Source organism: Lycorma delicatula, chromosome 9 (genome assembly GCF_047948215.1).
Source record: "Lycorma delicatula isolate Av1 chromosome 9, ASM4794821v1, whole genome shotgun sequence".
NCBI lineage: Eukaryota > Metazoa > Arthropoda > Insecta > Hemiptera > Fulgoridae > Lycorma > Lycorma delicatula.
The window spans coordinates 11,256,068-11,267,411 of NC_134463.1; the positions used below are offsets into that span (position 1 = coordinate 11,256,068).

General features: G+C 29.2%; 1 protein-coding gene across 1 annotated transcript in view; it reads left to right on the plus strand.

Annotated features, from left to right (window-relative positions):
- Nucleotides 1-7,010, plus strand: part of LOC142330404 (protein argonaute-2-like) — a 59,574-nt gene extending 52,564 nt beyond the window's left edge. Inside the window, exon 13 of the mRNA XM_075375627.1 lies at nt 5,141-7,010. The gene's annotated coding sequence lies outside the window, so the exon portion shown is untranslated. The remainder of the gene's footprint in view (nt 1-5,140) is intronic.
- Nucleotides 7,011-11,344: the final 4,334 nt, after the last annotated feature.

The following is an 11,344-nucleotide window of genomic DNA, read 5'->3' on the forward strand; positions in this document are numbered from 1 at the left end:
TGTTTCTTTTGATGGGACAGTTATTTTACAAGTGAATATTTTGTGGTTAAAATTAGTGCCCTAAAAGAGATGATTGGTATCTGCATGAAAGTCATTTAAGGGTGTAATCCATGGTTTTCTTTGAAATTAAACAGAAAATAGTGATCTTTTATTGCAGAATTTTTGTTGAACTATTTAAATTCAGATTGCCAGATGTCATTACTGCGAGTGGTGTACAAGGGAATGCTTCCAACAGAATATATTGCAAATGGAGAGCAGTATTACCAAGGTAGATGGGATGGAATGAATTGATGAATGACTAGGTGGATTTTACAAAGAGGAAGATCCTACTTTACTCAAAAGTTAGAAGTAAATTATTATTTCACAGACTCCAGTTATTAAAACATATCATTATCGTTCTGTTACATTCTACAGAATTTTTTAAAAATTTAATTAACAAAATTAAACATAAGTTGAAAATATATATATTTATTTTTCATCTTTTATGATGCATAGGATCGCTTCAGTCAGTCCATTATCTATGTCTCATTGAAGGGACTGTTCAGGCCTTGCGATCCTTACAGTACTTTTTCTTACATTCTGATCTCCATGCCCTTTCTGGTGTTGAAAATGTGCTGAGAGTTTCTTGAGTGTGAAGCGAGTGTTTTTATACTTCATTTTTTTGTTTAATTTTATCTTGCCCATAGTGCTCTGGTGTATTCAGCTCCACTTATTTCTCTGATCCATATGCATTCTGTCTTCTTGTTTTTCGAGTCGAGATTGTTGCTATACCAGCTGTTTCAGAAGTCTCAAATCTTGCATCCTGATTGTGTGTCTAAAGAATCCTAGCCTTCTCTTACGCGTAGTGTGAGTGATGAGGATTGTAACTTTTTGTACACGACTTTGTTGAGCACAATCCACACTGCACTTCACATCTTTCTGGTACTTTTTATTGATGCAGGTTCTTCCATTATTTCAATTTACTGGAGCCTGTTGGTCTTTAATTATTCACTCAGATGGAAGAGTGTTTCTGCTTTGCTTGATTTTATAACTGTGTTGTAGTATCTTCTTATTGCATTTAGTAAAGATATATCTAATATCTTTACTGTAGATGTACCAGGTTAATTTTTAATTGTGTTTGTTTTTGGGGCATAATTTCTGTCTTTTCAAATGATTTTTTTTAGGCCAATATTATAAGCAATGTTTTGAAGTTCTGATATCGGTGTTTTAGCTTATCATTCCCAGAGCGCAGTTTGAATAGAAGCAATGATCAGTCACCTTGGCACAGTCCTGTTTTAGTTTCAAATGATTCCTAGAGTTTGCCTCCAAATTTCACTTTTGAGATGTGTTTATGAAGGTCAGTTTTATCGTGTTTATTAATTTGGGATTTAGTTGGAGTGCATGATTCCAGATTTCTACAAAGATCTGATCTGCTGCTGCTTTGGAATTCTTCATCTCATCCAGTGTTTGGTGTACTTCTCTTATTGTGGGACGGTTGCTTTCTGGTGGTGGTGTATTATTGGGGTGCTGGTGTCGAAGTTTTTTGGTTCTTCGCAACGTAAGAGTTTGTTGAAATATTTAGCTAGGATTTCTGTATTGTCTATATTGTTATGGGCCAGATTATGGTTTTCATCCTTTAATAGGGTTGGGGGTTTGTATTTTTGGAGTTGTTTTTTGAAGGTTTTGTGGTAGCCTCAATTGCTTCTTTTGAATTCTTCTATTGATTTCAGTTTGTCTTTGTGGTTTTGTCTTTTTATTTTTTTGGTAATAGTTGTTGATTAGTTGCATAGGGTCTATTTTTGTTTTAATTTTAGGAGCTTAGTTTTGTTACTTTCTTTGGGAAATGAATTTAATTTTAATTTTGACTACATAGTGATCTGAGGCTGTGTTTACTTCTGAGAGGACTTTTACAATGTTGATCTCTTTGTAGTGGTGTTTATCCATGAAGACATGATCTAGTTTCCATTCTCCTTTACTATGTAGTCTGGATGTTTCCAGGTTTTGAGCTTTGAGGTATCCTATTGAAATATATGGATTTTGCAGTTAGGTTGTGGTTTTAAACTAAAAGTTTAGATATTAAATTTTTTCCAAGTCAAATTTTAAAATCCAAGTCTGCTTCTGTTTTATTGCCATATTTCTTTAAAAATGAGTAATAAGTTTTGTAAATCTAAAAAATAAATATGAAATATGACAAACTTATTTGATATATAATAGTATAGTTATCCATTGTACTCATGTCCAAACTAATAAATGTAAATGTGAGGACCAGATCATTTTAGCAGCTCTCAGTAATGTCAGTAGTTACGCAAGTACCCTAGTGCAGTAACTTCTGTAACTGTCTGCCGTACTCGTATTCAAAATCTGTTTGAAAAATAGCCAAATTTTTTCTCTATTATTCAGGCATTTTAAATGCGGTTGAGAATTTACTGAAGATAATATCAATAAACATCTTTGAAGATGCTGTAAATATTCAATAATAGTTTTTTTCATTTTTTTTTTATATATATAGTAAAATTAGGCTTTTTTAACAGGCCTCATATGCAGATCATACAAGGCTAGTGCTGACCTTTAACTTCAGCTTGCAAGTCTACTACATTTTTGTGATTAACATAATCAGGTCAAGCTTATACAGACTTATACATTAACTGCCAATGCAGAATTTTTGTAATATTGAAAAGATAATTTTCTTCGATTCTAATTATCAGGCAATTTTCAGTTCATCATATTTTGCTTATTTTACTTTTTTATTATTTTATATCTGCCATCAGGAGTTGATAAATACCAATTGACATACAGTCCAAATTGTATATTCGTATAATTACAGTAATTTTTGTAAGTAATACATTTAAAGGATTAAAGTCCTTTTAATGAAGGGCTTTCATTCAGTTTACAAGTAATGATTTGCATGAGGCAAATTAAACTTTGTTCAAAACTTACTTTCTATACAACGTTTGTGGTATATTTATGAGAACATTTAAAATATTATGTATTGTAACAAAAAATTTCTTTTGCTTATATGTTTAATAGTTCAAGAACTTCACAAAATCTAGTACATGAACAAGAAATGAGAGAAATACGTTCGGTTATAACTGATGGTTCACCGATTTTCTTCATTTAAATCTAAATCAGTTTATATAATAAATTTATCATGAATGTATTTTTATATTTATAATTACAGAAAATTAAAACTAAATGTATTTGTATGCTGTATAATTACGGTTATTTGAAGTTAAGGAATGCTTTACAAATTGTTTTATGTTACTGATATTTTAAAAACCAATATGTTACTGATATTTTAAAAAGCAATCTTCATTAATATGTTTTACTTATATATTCATAATATTGGGATGTTTTTGTGTATTTGTTTGCATAGTTAAATTTTACATTTTGTAAAACTGTAAATAAATAATTTTTCATTTATTAGTTTCATTTATTAGTATGAAGTAGATGACTTACCAAAAATCTAACAACAAAGTGTACTTTTAAAAGAAATATGATTACTTTAAAGATTCTTTGTATATTTTTCCCACACGCAATCCTAAATGTTCAGTTCTGTTAATAAAAATTTTCCTGTGATAAGATTTTTATTTTACATGTCTTTAGTACTAAAGTGTTATCAAATTCACCTGTTAAAAGTTTACTTATAATTCCTTGAGTAGAATAAATACCAAAGTGAGCAAGTAATGTCTAACTGTATGTTGGATTCCACAATTTATTTATCTGTATCATTTTATTCAAAATGCCAAAAGTCAAACTTGTGTGCTTTCATTTATAGTGATTGAGAATATGAAGGTGTTTCCACTGGTTTAGGAAATTTATTTCAAAGGTGATTCTAAAGCTGAAAATAAGAAAGTCATATTAAACATATGCCATAAGTGTTTTATTTAAACATAAATTAAGGCTGAAAGATAATCCTGATATTTGCTCTAGGCCAAATTCTGTTAAAAAAAAAAAGATTTATTTTAATACTTTTTCACTATAATAATTGTTATCTAAGATAGTCAAAACAAAAATAACTTTTATTAAATCATTGTTTTACAAAACTTTATAACGAATTTTGTACAGAATTTAATTTGAGAAATTTGAATTAAATTGGGAGTAAAAATTGAGATTTGTGAAAAATAAAGAATTTTTGTTGACTTAACGTTGAAGATACGGTTAAAAATTAGTATACTAAATTGAAAGTAATTAATTTTAAAAATTTCTCTTCTTACGGTTAAAAAGGCAAAATAATTTATTACAATTATATTACATGAAACAACAAAAGCGACTGAAGACGCTTGTTTAATTAATGCCGTAGTAACTTTAATAAAAATTTTTTTTAAACAAAAATAATGGCTTAACTTTAAAGAACGGTTCATTTTGTATATTAACAGTTAAATTAAAGGCAATTTTTTTAAACATTGGAAATTGTGTATATTTAAGAAGCGGATTTTATGTACATTTGTAAATTGTACAAATAAACCAAATGTGTTAAAATTTCAAATTTGATTAACTGAGATTATGATTGAAATGTCATGCCCCACTTCATATCAAACACTATGGAAGAGCAGAGAGAACAATTATAGTTGAATTATTACAGTTGTTGAAGAATTGTAATAATCAGTCAGTGGAAAGTTCAGCAAAAAATATAAGATATTATACAGCTGTTGGATAACTTTAATAAATAAGAGACTAGATTATATGCAACATAAAAAGCTTTAAAATATGCAACTTTAAATACTAAAAAAAAGTAAATTTTAGTTTTTTTTATTTCAAAATCAGCATACAATTGGTAAGTAGTGTAATAACAAATCGATAAATTTGTTAATTAACAGTTATTTTTAACATTTTGTTAGTTTTTCAAATGTTCAGTAGTAAGATTGTGTCTTCAATCACTCAAAATATTTTTATAATTGGAAATGGATTGCCTACATCCACTGAGGTAATTTGGCTGCTGTGTTACCACTTATTGTTTCTGGCAAAATCTTACCCGTCCTATTAACAAAACTATCAATTTGACACAAAGCCTGGATTATGTCAAAAGTATTTTGAAATTTTTCTTTAAGTTTACACGGGAATACCTCTGGCAATGTGGAGGTTATTTATCAAATTTCATTCATTAACTGAATAAATTCAGGCAACTTCAAACTTTGAGTTTCAAGCTTTTTAATACTTGCAGGTATGTGGGAAAAGTGAGTGCTAATTGTCACAACTGTTTTTTTATACTAGAGTCGTTAAATGCTTCCTTGGACTGACAAACTGCTGCAGCTTCTGCACTATTGAAGTCATTTACTACACCGTTGATGGCCTCGAAATATTCATTGTAAAACAGTATAGCTTCAATCCACATTCCCCATTGAGTAACCACTGGTTTGGAGGTAAAGGCACATTCGGCGGTCTTCTTTATAGGCCTTATTGCGAGCAGGTGCCTTAAGAAACACTTTCTTTGTTGATGAAGTCTGGTTATTTACATTTCCAAACATGGATCGTACTTCTTCAGAGAGTTTATGTACTCCATCAGCAAAGCATGTCACATGAATCAAATTGGGATGAATACTTAGATGGCTTTGGCTTCCTTGTTCATATAGGGAGCAAACCTGAGAAAAATATAAAAATATATATTCAGGAAATATTTTTTTAATGCCCTCATACACAAATTGCGATCGTAGATTGATTTGTTTTTTCAAGGTCTTTGCAGGCCACCAAATAAGAAGAATGCCCTGAAAATTAAATTCGCAATTAAACGGCCATAACTGTTGGTAGTTCCATCAGCTGAAATCCAAATAATGCTATCCTTGAGTTCATTGAGTATTTCTCCCAGAACATGTAGGTAAATTGTCGGTGTAATTTTTACGCAATTTTGATTCGAACAATATTTTTGCAGAAAATTTGTGAAGGTAGATTTGTAAGTTTGTGAAGCAGAATATTACTTGCAAGCAATGCTTCACATAAATTCATGCTAAAGTGGTTTCTTTTTTACCTTTGGAAGTGAAATCACTGCTACTTGCTGCTGTTATAAATAGTTGTCGTGGCCTTTCTTTTGCAATTCTGCCATACGAAAACTTGTCTTGACATGCTGGTTATTTGAAACTTATTGTGCACGAAATATTTTTCTCATAAACTCAACAATATAAAACATTTCCGTCATATGTAAATGTTCCAGGATAGTCAGCTATCCAGGAAGAGACACTTTGTTTTGGGAGGCATGGTACACATTAAATGTTGCACAAATAAAAAACTAAACTGGTGCAATGAACACATCAACAATAACATGCGTAATTTAATTGCCTAGCAGGAGGAGTGCAGCAGTAGCTATGCACGACGCAGAACGGTATTATCCGCCCTTGTCCAGCGCGAGTTTGTGTTTTATTTAAGCTCATAATAATATTATCCTCCCAATACAATAGACATCCACCTGCTAAGATCGATGCGGCTGACAAGTTTGGCCAGCTACAACATAAAATTTCATTTATTAACTAGGAACCCTACTGAAAAATATTGAAAATGTGCATCATCACTAGATTTTAAGGAAAATGTGCAATAACCGCTGAGAATAGGCTTAATATGCAGATGCAAATAATCCGGTCTCTATTAATAAAATTTGTAATGAAATATGATGACACAATACATATGTTGAAGCTGTAACTGGATGAACATTGCAAACCAGAAAAAGGATACCAAATGTTTGGTGAAATTTAAAAAATAAATCAATTAAATAAACATTGAATACTCTTGATGAAAGAAGTTTATTTGTCAAATAAAAACTGCATATAAATTTAAGTGAATCTTGATTTTAGAAATTTAGAAAACACTTTGACCAGTAGTACTAATAGAGAGATTGTTCTGAACATCTTGCGAAAAAGCAAATAAATTTTATTTTATGAAAGATTTTATACATATGGGGGAATAAAGAGATAAAAATGGCTGCTCCTGATTTTGAACTGGCTTACTGCACAGAAATTGTTGGACAGTGACCATTTGTTTTTATGGTGTTGAAATTGATATCTACTACATAGAAGAAGTAATAGCATGAGTGTTTTGATGATAGCATGACTTAAATTTATTAAAACTGAATATCATAATTGTTAATTTAAAGATCATTCCAGTCATTAAGAATTCTCAATTCCATTTTAGATCATAAGGTAATGAGAATGAGTAAAATTAAAAATGTTAAATTACTCTTATTTTATAGAAATGTGATAATGAAAAGTGATTATGTAAAATTGTTGCATAAATCACTTTGATTTTTATGTTTGTAAACAGTTCCTTTTATTATTGTAATATTCAAAACTTAATATTTGAAAGTAGTTGTGGAAAACTTTTTATGTAACTTTCTAATCTTGTTATATTTTATCATTCTAATTGAATAAAGTTGTATTTATAAATTTGCTTTTGATTTTTTTAATGTTGGTTGTATAATAAAAAAATATTTTAAATATATATTTTTTTTGTTCATTTGTGGTTCCAAATCATTTTTTCAGAATTAAATATAAACTAGTTGCGTATATCCACTTTTATTATGAGAGTATTCAGAATTTTCATCTGAGGTGTGAACTTGAGTCTTTAAAATATATATTTTTTTATAAAATTATTTAGAAATATGATTTTGTGCAGTTTTTAAAACAAAAAAAAAAACAAAACAAGAAAAGCTGTAATGTAATTGATTCCACTACTATAATTCAAATTACAATAGTGTAATTTGAATGTAATGAAAATGTCATACATTTACAGAGTAAAGAATAAACAAACATTGTCTTTGTATGAGTGAGCTTGTCATGATTCTGCTGAGTGATGAACCGTGCATCAGTGACGATTCACAATGTGACCATATCAATATACAACACTGTAATCGTTATTCATATAGTCAGCATATAATTAATTTATCATATAGTAACCAAAAGTTTAAACAATGTTATGTATTCTCATATGTTATGATCTTTTCATATGATCCCTCTTATGTTCTCATGTTCAATATTTATGTTTCTGCTACTTATTTATTTACTGTGATATTATTTAAGGTTAATATAATGCAATTTTTTTAATTTATTGGAACGTGAATGTAGTGTATTGATAGATTTGTGTTTGTACAACTTTATTATTTTGACACCTTGTCTGATACAGATTCAACTGATAATAATGGACAATTACTGACCTCCCCTCCAAAAAAAGGCTGCAGAGAAACACATTTTAAATGCTTACAAAAGCGAATTATAGAGTAATCCATAGCATTGATTTCGGATGTCGTTAATAAACTGCTAACATAAGTGGATGTTGTGCTTCTTCAGTGTACAACGTGATTCGTGAAAAAGAAAAACAGAACCCAACCCCACAGATCAATTGAAGAAAATAAAAACAATTCGTAAAAAAGTACATGAATTTTATTTCTTAAGAAACAGTTTAGCGATTACCTCCTGTGGAAGATAATTCAGTTAACTTAAAAAATGTCCCTTATCAATCATGTAAAAAGGAAAGAATTCCAGCCACGTCTTAGAAAAAGAATGATATCAAAATGTGGTTTAGGAGTGATTTTTTGAAGACTTTGAACCTAAGGTCCGATTACTGCAGAGTTTAACATATTAAAAGTAATTTTAATGTGAATAAAATTGATGATTTATCAAGATCTAGTGGCAAAACTGTGCTTCAATTATATCCTTATCATTGTGTACTCAACCCAATTGAGTTAATTTGGGGACAAATCAAAAGGTACGTAGCATCAGAAAATATGGCTTTTAAAATACCTGATGTTAAGATTAAAGCTATCTATAAAACAGGCCAGCAGGAATGGAAAAACCGTACAAAACATGTAATGGATACTATTGAACCAAATTATTGGGAACTGGATATTGTAATAGAAAACAAAATTGAGCCTCCCATTGTACCTTAATACTGACAACACTATGTATTTTTCGCAATCAGATGACAAAAACTGAATTGAATTTACTATTTGTTTATTATCATAGAAATTTAAGGTATTAGTGAAATTTTACTGTTGTGGGACAATTTAAAATTTCATAACTCTTAAAAAGCTCAAGTAAAATGTCTTTATTTAAATTAAAAATATAATAGTGTGTGGTTACTGAGTAATAATGTCGCATAGTTTCTTTTATATGCATCAGCATTTACAGGAGATGCTTGTGAATCTGCTGCCTGAATATTTACATGCGCAGTTTTTACTTGAACTCTATAAGCTGATTAGGATATAAGTTAATATTTTTTATTAAAAAATAAATGAAATAAAATGATAGTCCCCCTACTGTGAATTGGAGTCTGTAATCTCCAAAGTTTGCAACATTTTTAATGTTTTAGATTTGTTTTTGTTTATGGTCATAATACATTTCATTGTTTTAACATAACTTTAATAATCAGATCTTAACACATTATGAAAACCATCTCTATAATTAGTTTTTATAACTTTTATTGTACATTTGATTTAGTTTAAAATGTGCTGTTTTTCATTCATGGCCATGTTTAAGTCACAATCACCGAATCCATTTATATGTATTTATTTTCACAAGATTTGTAACAAATTTCAGAGCACCTGTCATTTATGGAAATTGCAAACTACTGTTTGTTATTCCTTTATTGTTCATCTATTATTTATTTATTCATTACTTAAATTTACCAGTGAAAAATTATATGTTACAACTAGTATTTCATAAAAAATATACAAAATGAATTACAGTGACGATGACATGCATAATAAAAAGCTGTATATATGATAGAAAGTAAAAGCATACAAATTGATGCAAGAGTATACATTAATTTCATACATCTTTTTATATATGCGATAAAGATTGCAAACATAAATATGGTATAAAAAAATTAAAATCCCAACCAAATATTTACTCTTAACATTAATGGAATAGATAGATACCTTAAAGGGAAAAAACTTAGAGCTGAGATAGCATCACTTAATAAAAAATATTTGAAAATACAGCAATTGAATGTTTGCTTTTAATTACTGACAATAACTTTTAAGCTTATATTTGGATTTACATCCTTTTTTGCAAAGTAATGTAATTACAGACTATTCTGTGAGTTTCATTCATAGGAAATTAAGCATTTTTTTTTATGAAAACCATTTTTAAGTGTTTATTATTATATTACAATATAATAAATATTGTATTATATATTATAAATATATAATTTATATATATATAAATCTCTTATGCAACACCATAAGTCACTTTTTGTAAACTGAGTTTACCATAGTATCAAAATATGAATGAATATACTCCGCTTAGTTATGAAACAACTCAAATCCATTGCCTAATACCTCAGTTACAGATGATGATGCATTTTGTTTATTAATAAATCAACATGTCACTGACTTATGTGGTTTTAGAAAGAAACACTAGAATGCAGAACTGTAATCATCTGTGTCTAACCTTTTATTCCTTTATGTTGTTGTGGCTTACATTTTCTTGTCGGTTGAAAAGAAAATGGAAAATAATTTATAAACAAAATAGTTATTCAGTATTTTGCATATAAATTGTATTATTAATAAATACAAATTAAATCTGTTATTAGTAAATTATAAAATGAGTGATATTGAAAGTGATTGCCAAGGTAATATTCTTAATTTATCTCAATATGTTAATGATGACAGTGGAAAAATAAAACAGAAAGGTGTTCACAATCCAGGCCCACACAAAGTTAATAAAATTAAAAAAGCTCGGTTAATTGGTGATGATTATGTTAATTTTTAAGGAAAATTAGGGCCCAGCTGCAGGTAAGAATTTTATTTGTTAATAATATAGCTATTAATGTGAAGCACTTTTATGCATGTGATAGTGCATACTGGTTTCTAAAATTACTAAAACTAAATCAAAGCCAGTTTCCAAATTTTACTACAAATATGGTAAATGGTAACAATTGATTTTACCATTTTATTTGTTGCAATACTTTTCTGTAAAATTTTTAATAAGGTTATTGACAAAAATAACTGTTAATCTCCACGCATCGTATTTCTTTTGTATCATGTTACCATGCATTCGTGCATTTCAAAGTAAAAATGAACAGGATTTACTCCTGCAAAGGCTAATGCTTGCTGTTAAAATCACAAAACATTGCGTGAGAACCTGTTTTTTTAACCACCATTAGGTATTGCTTCAGAGGATGAGATGAATGACAATATTTGTAGCTTGTGAAAATGCCATGCCTGACTGGGATTCGAACCCGGGACTTAAAAATGAAAGGCCGAGATGCTACCACTCGCTACGGAGGCCAGTTGCATGAGAAACTCGGCTGACAGAAAATATCAGCAACGAGAGCATTCTTAAAATTTCCAATATCATGTCATTGATAAAAATGATGTAAAAATTCAAGTTTGTTGACGGACTTTTATTAGTTTACGTTCTATTTCTGCAGAAAGAATCCAATG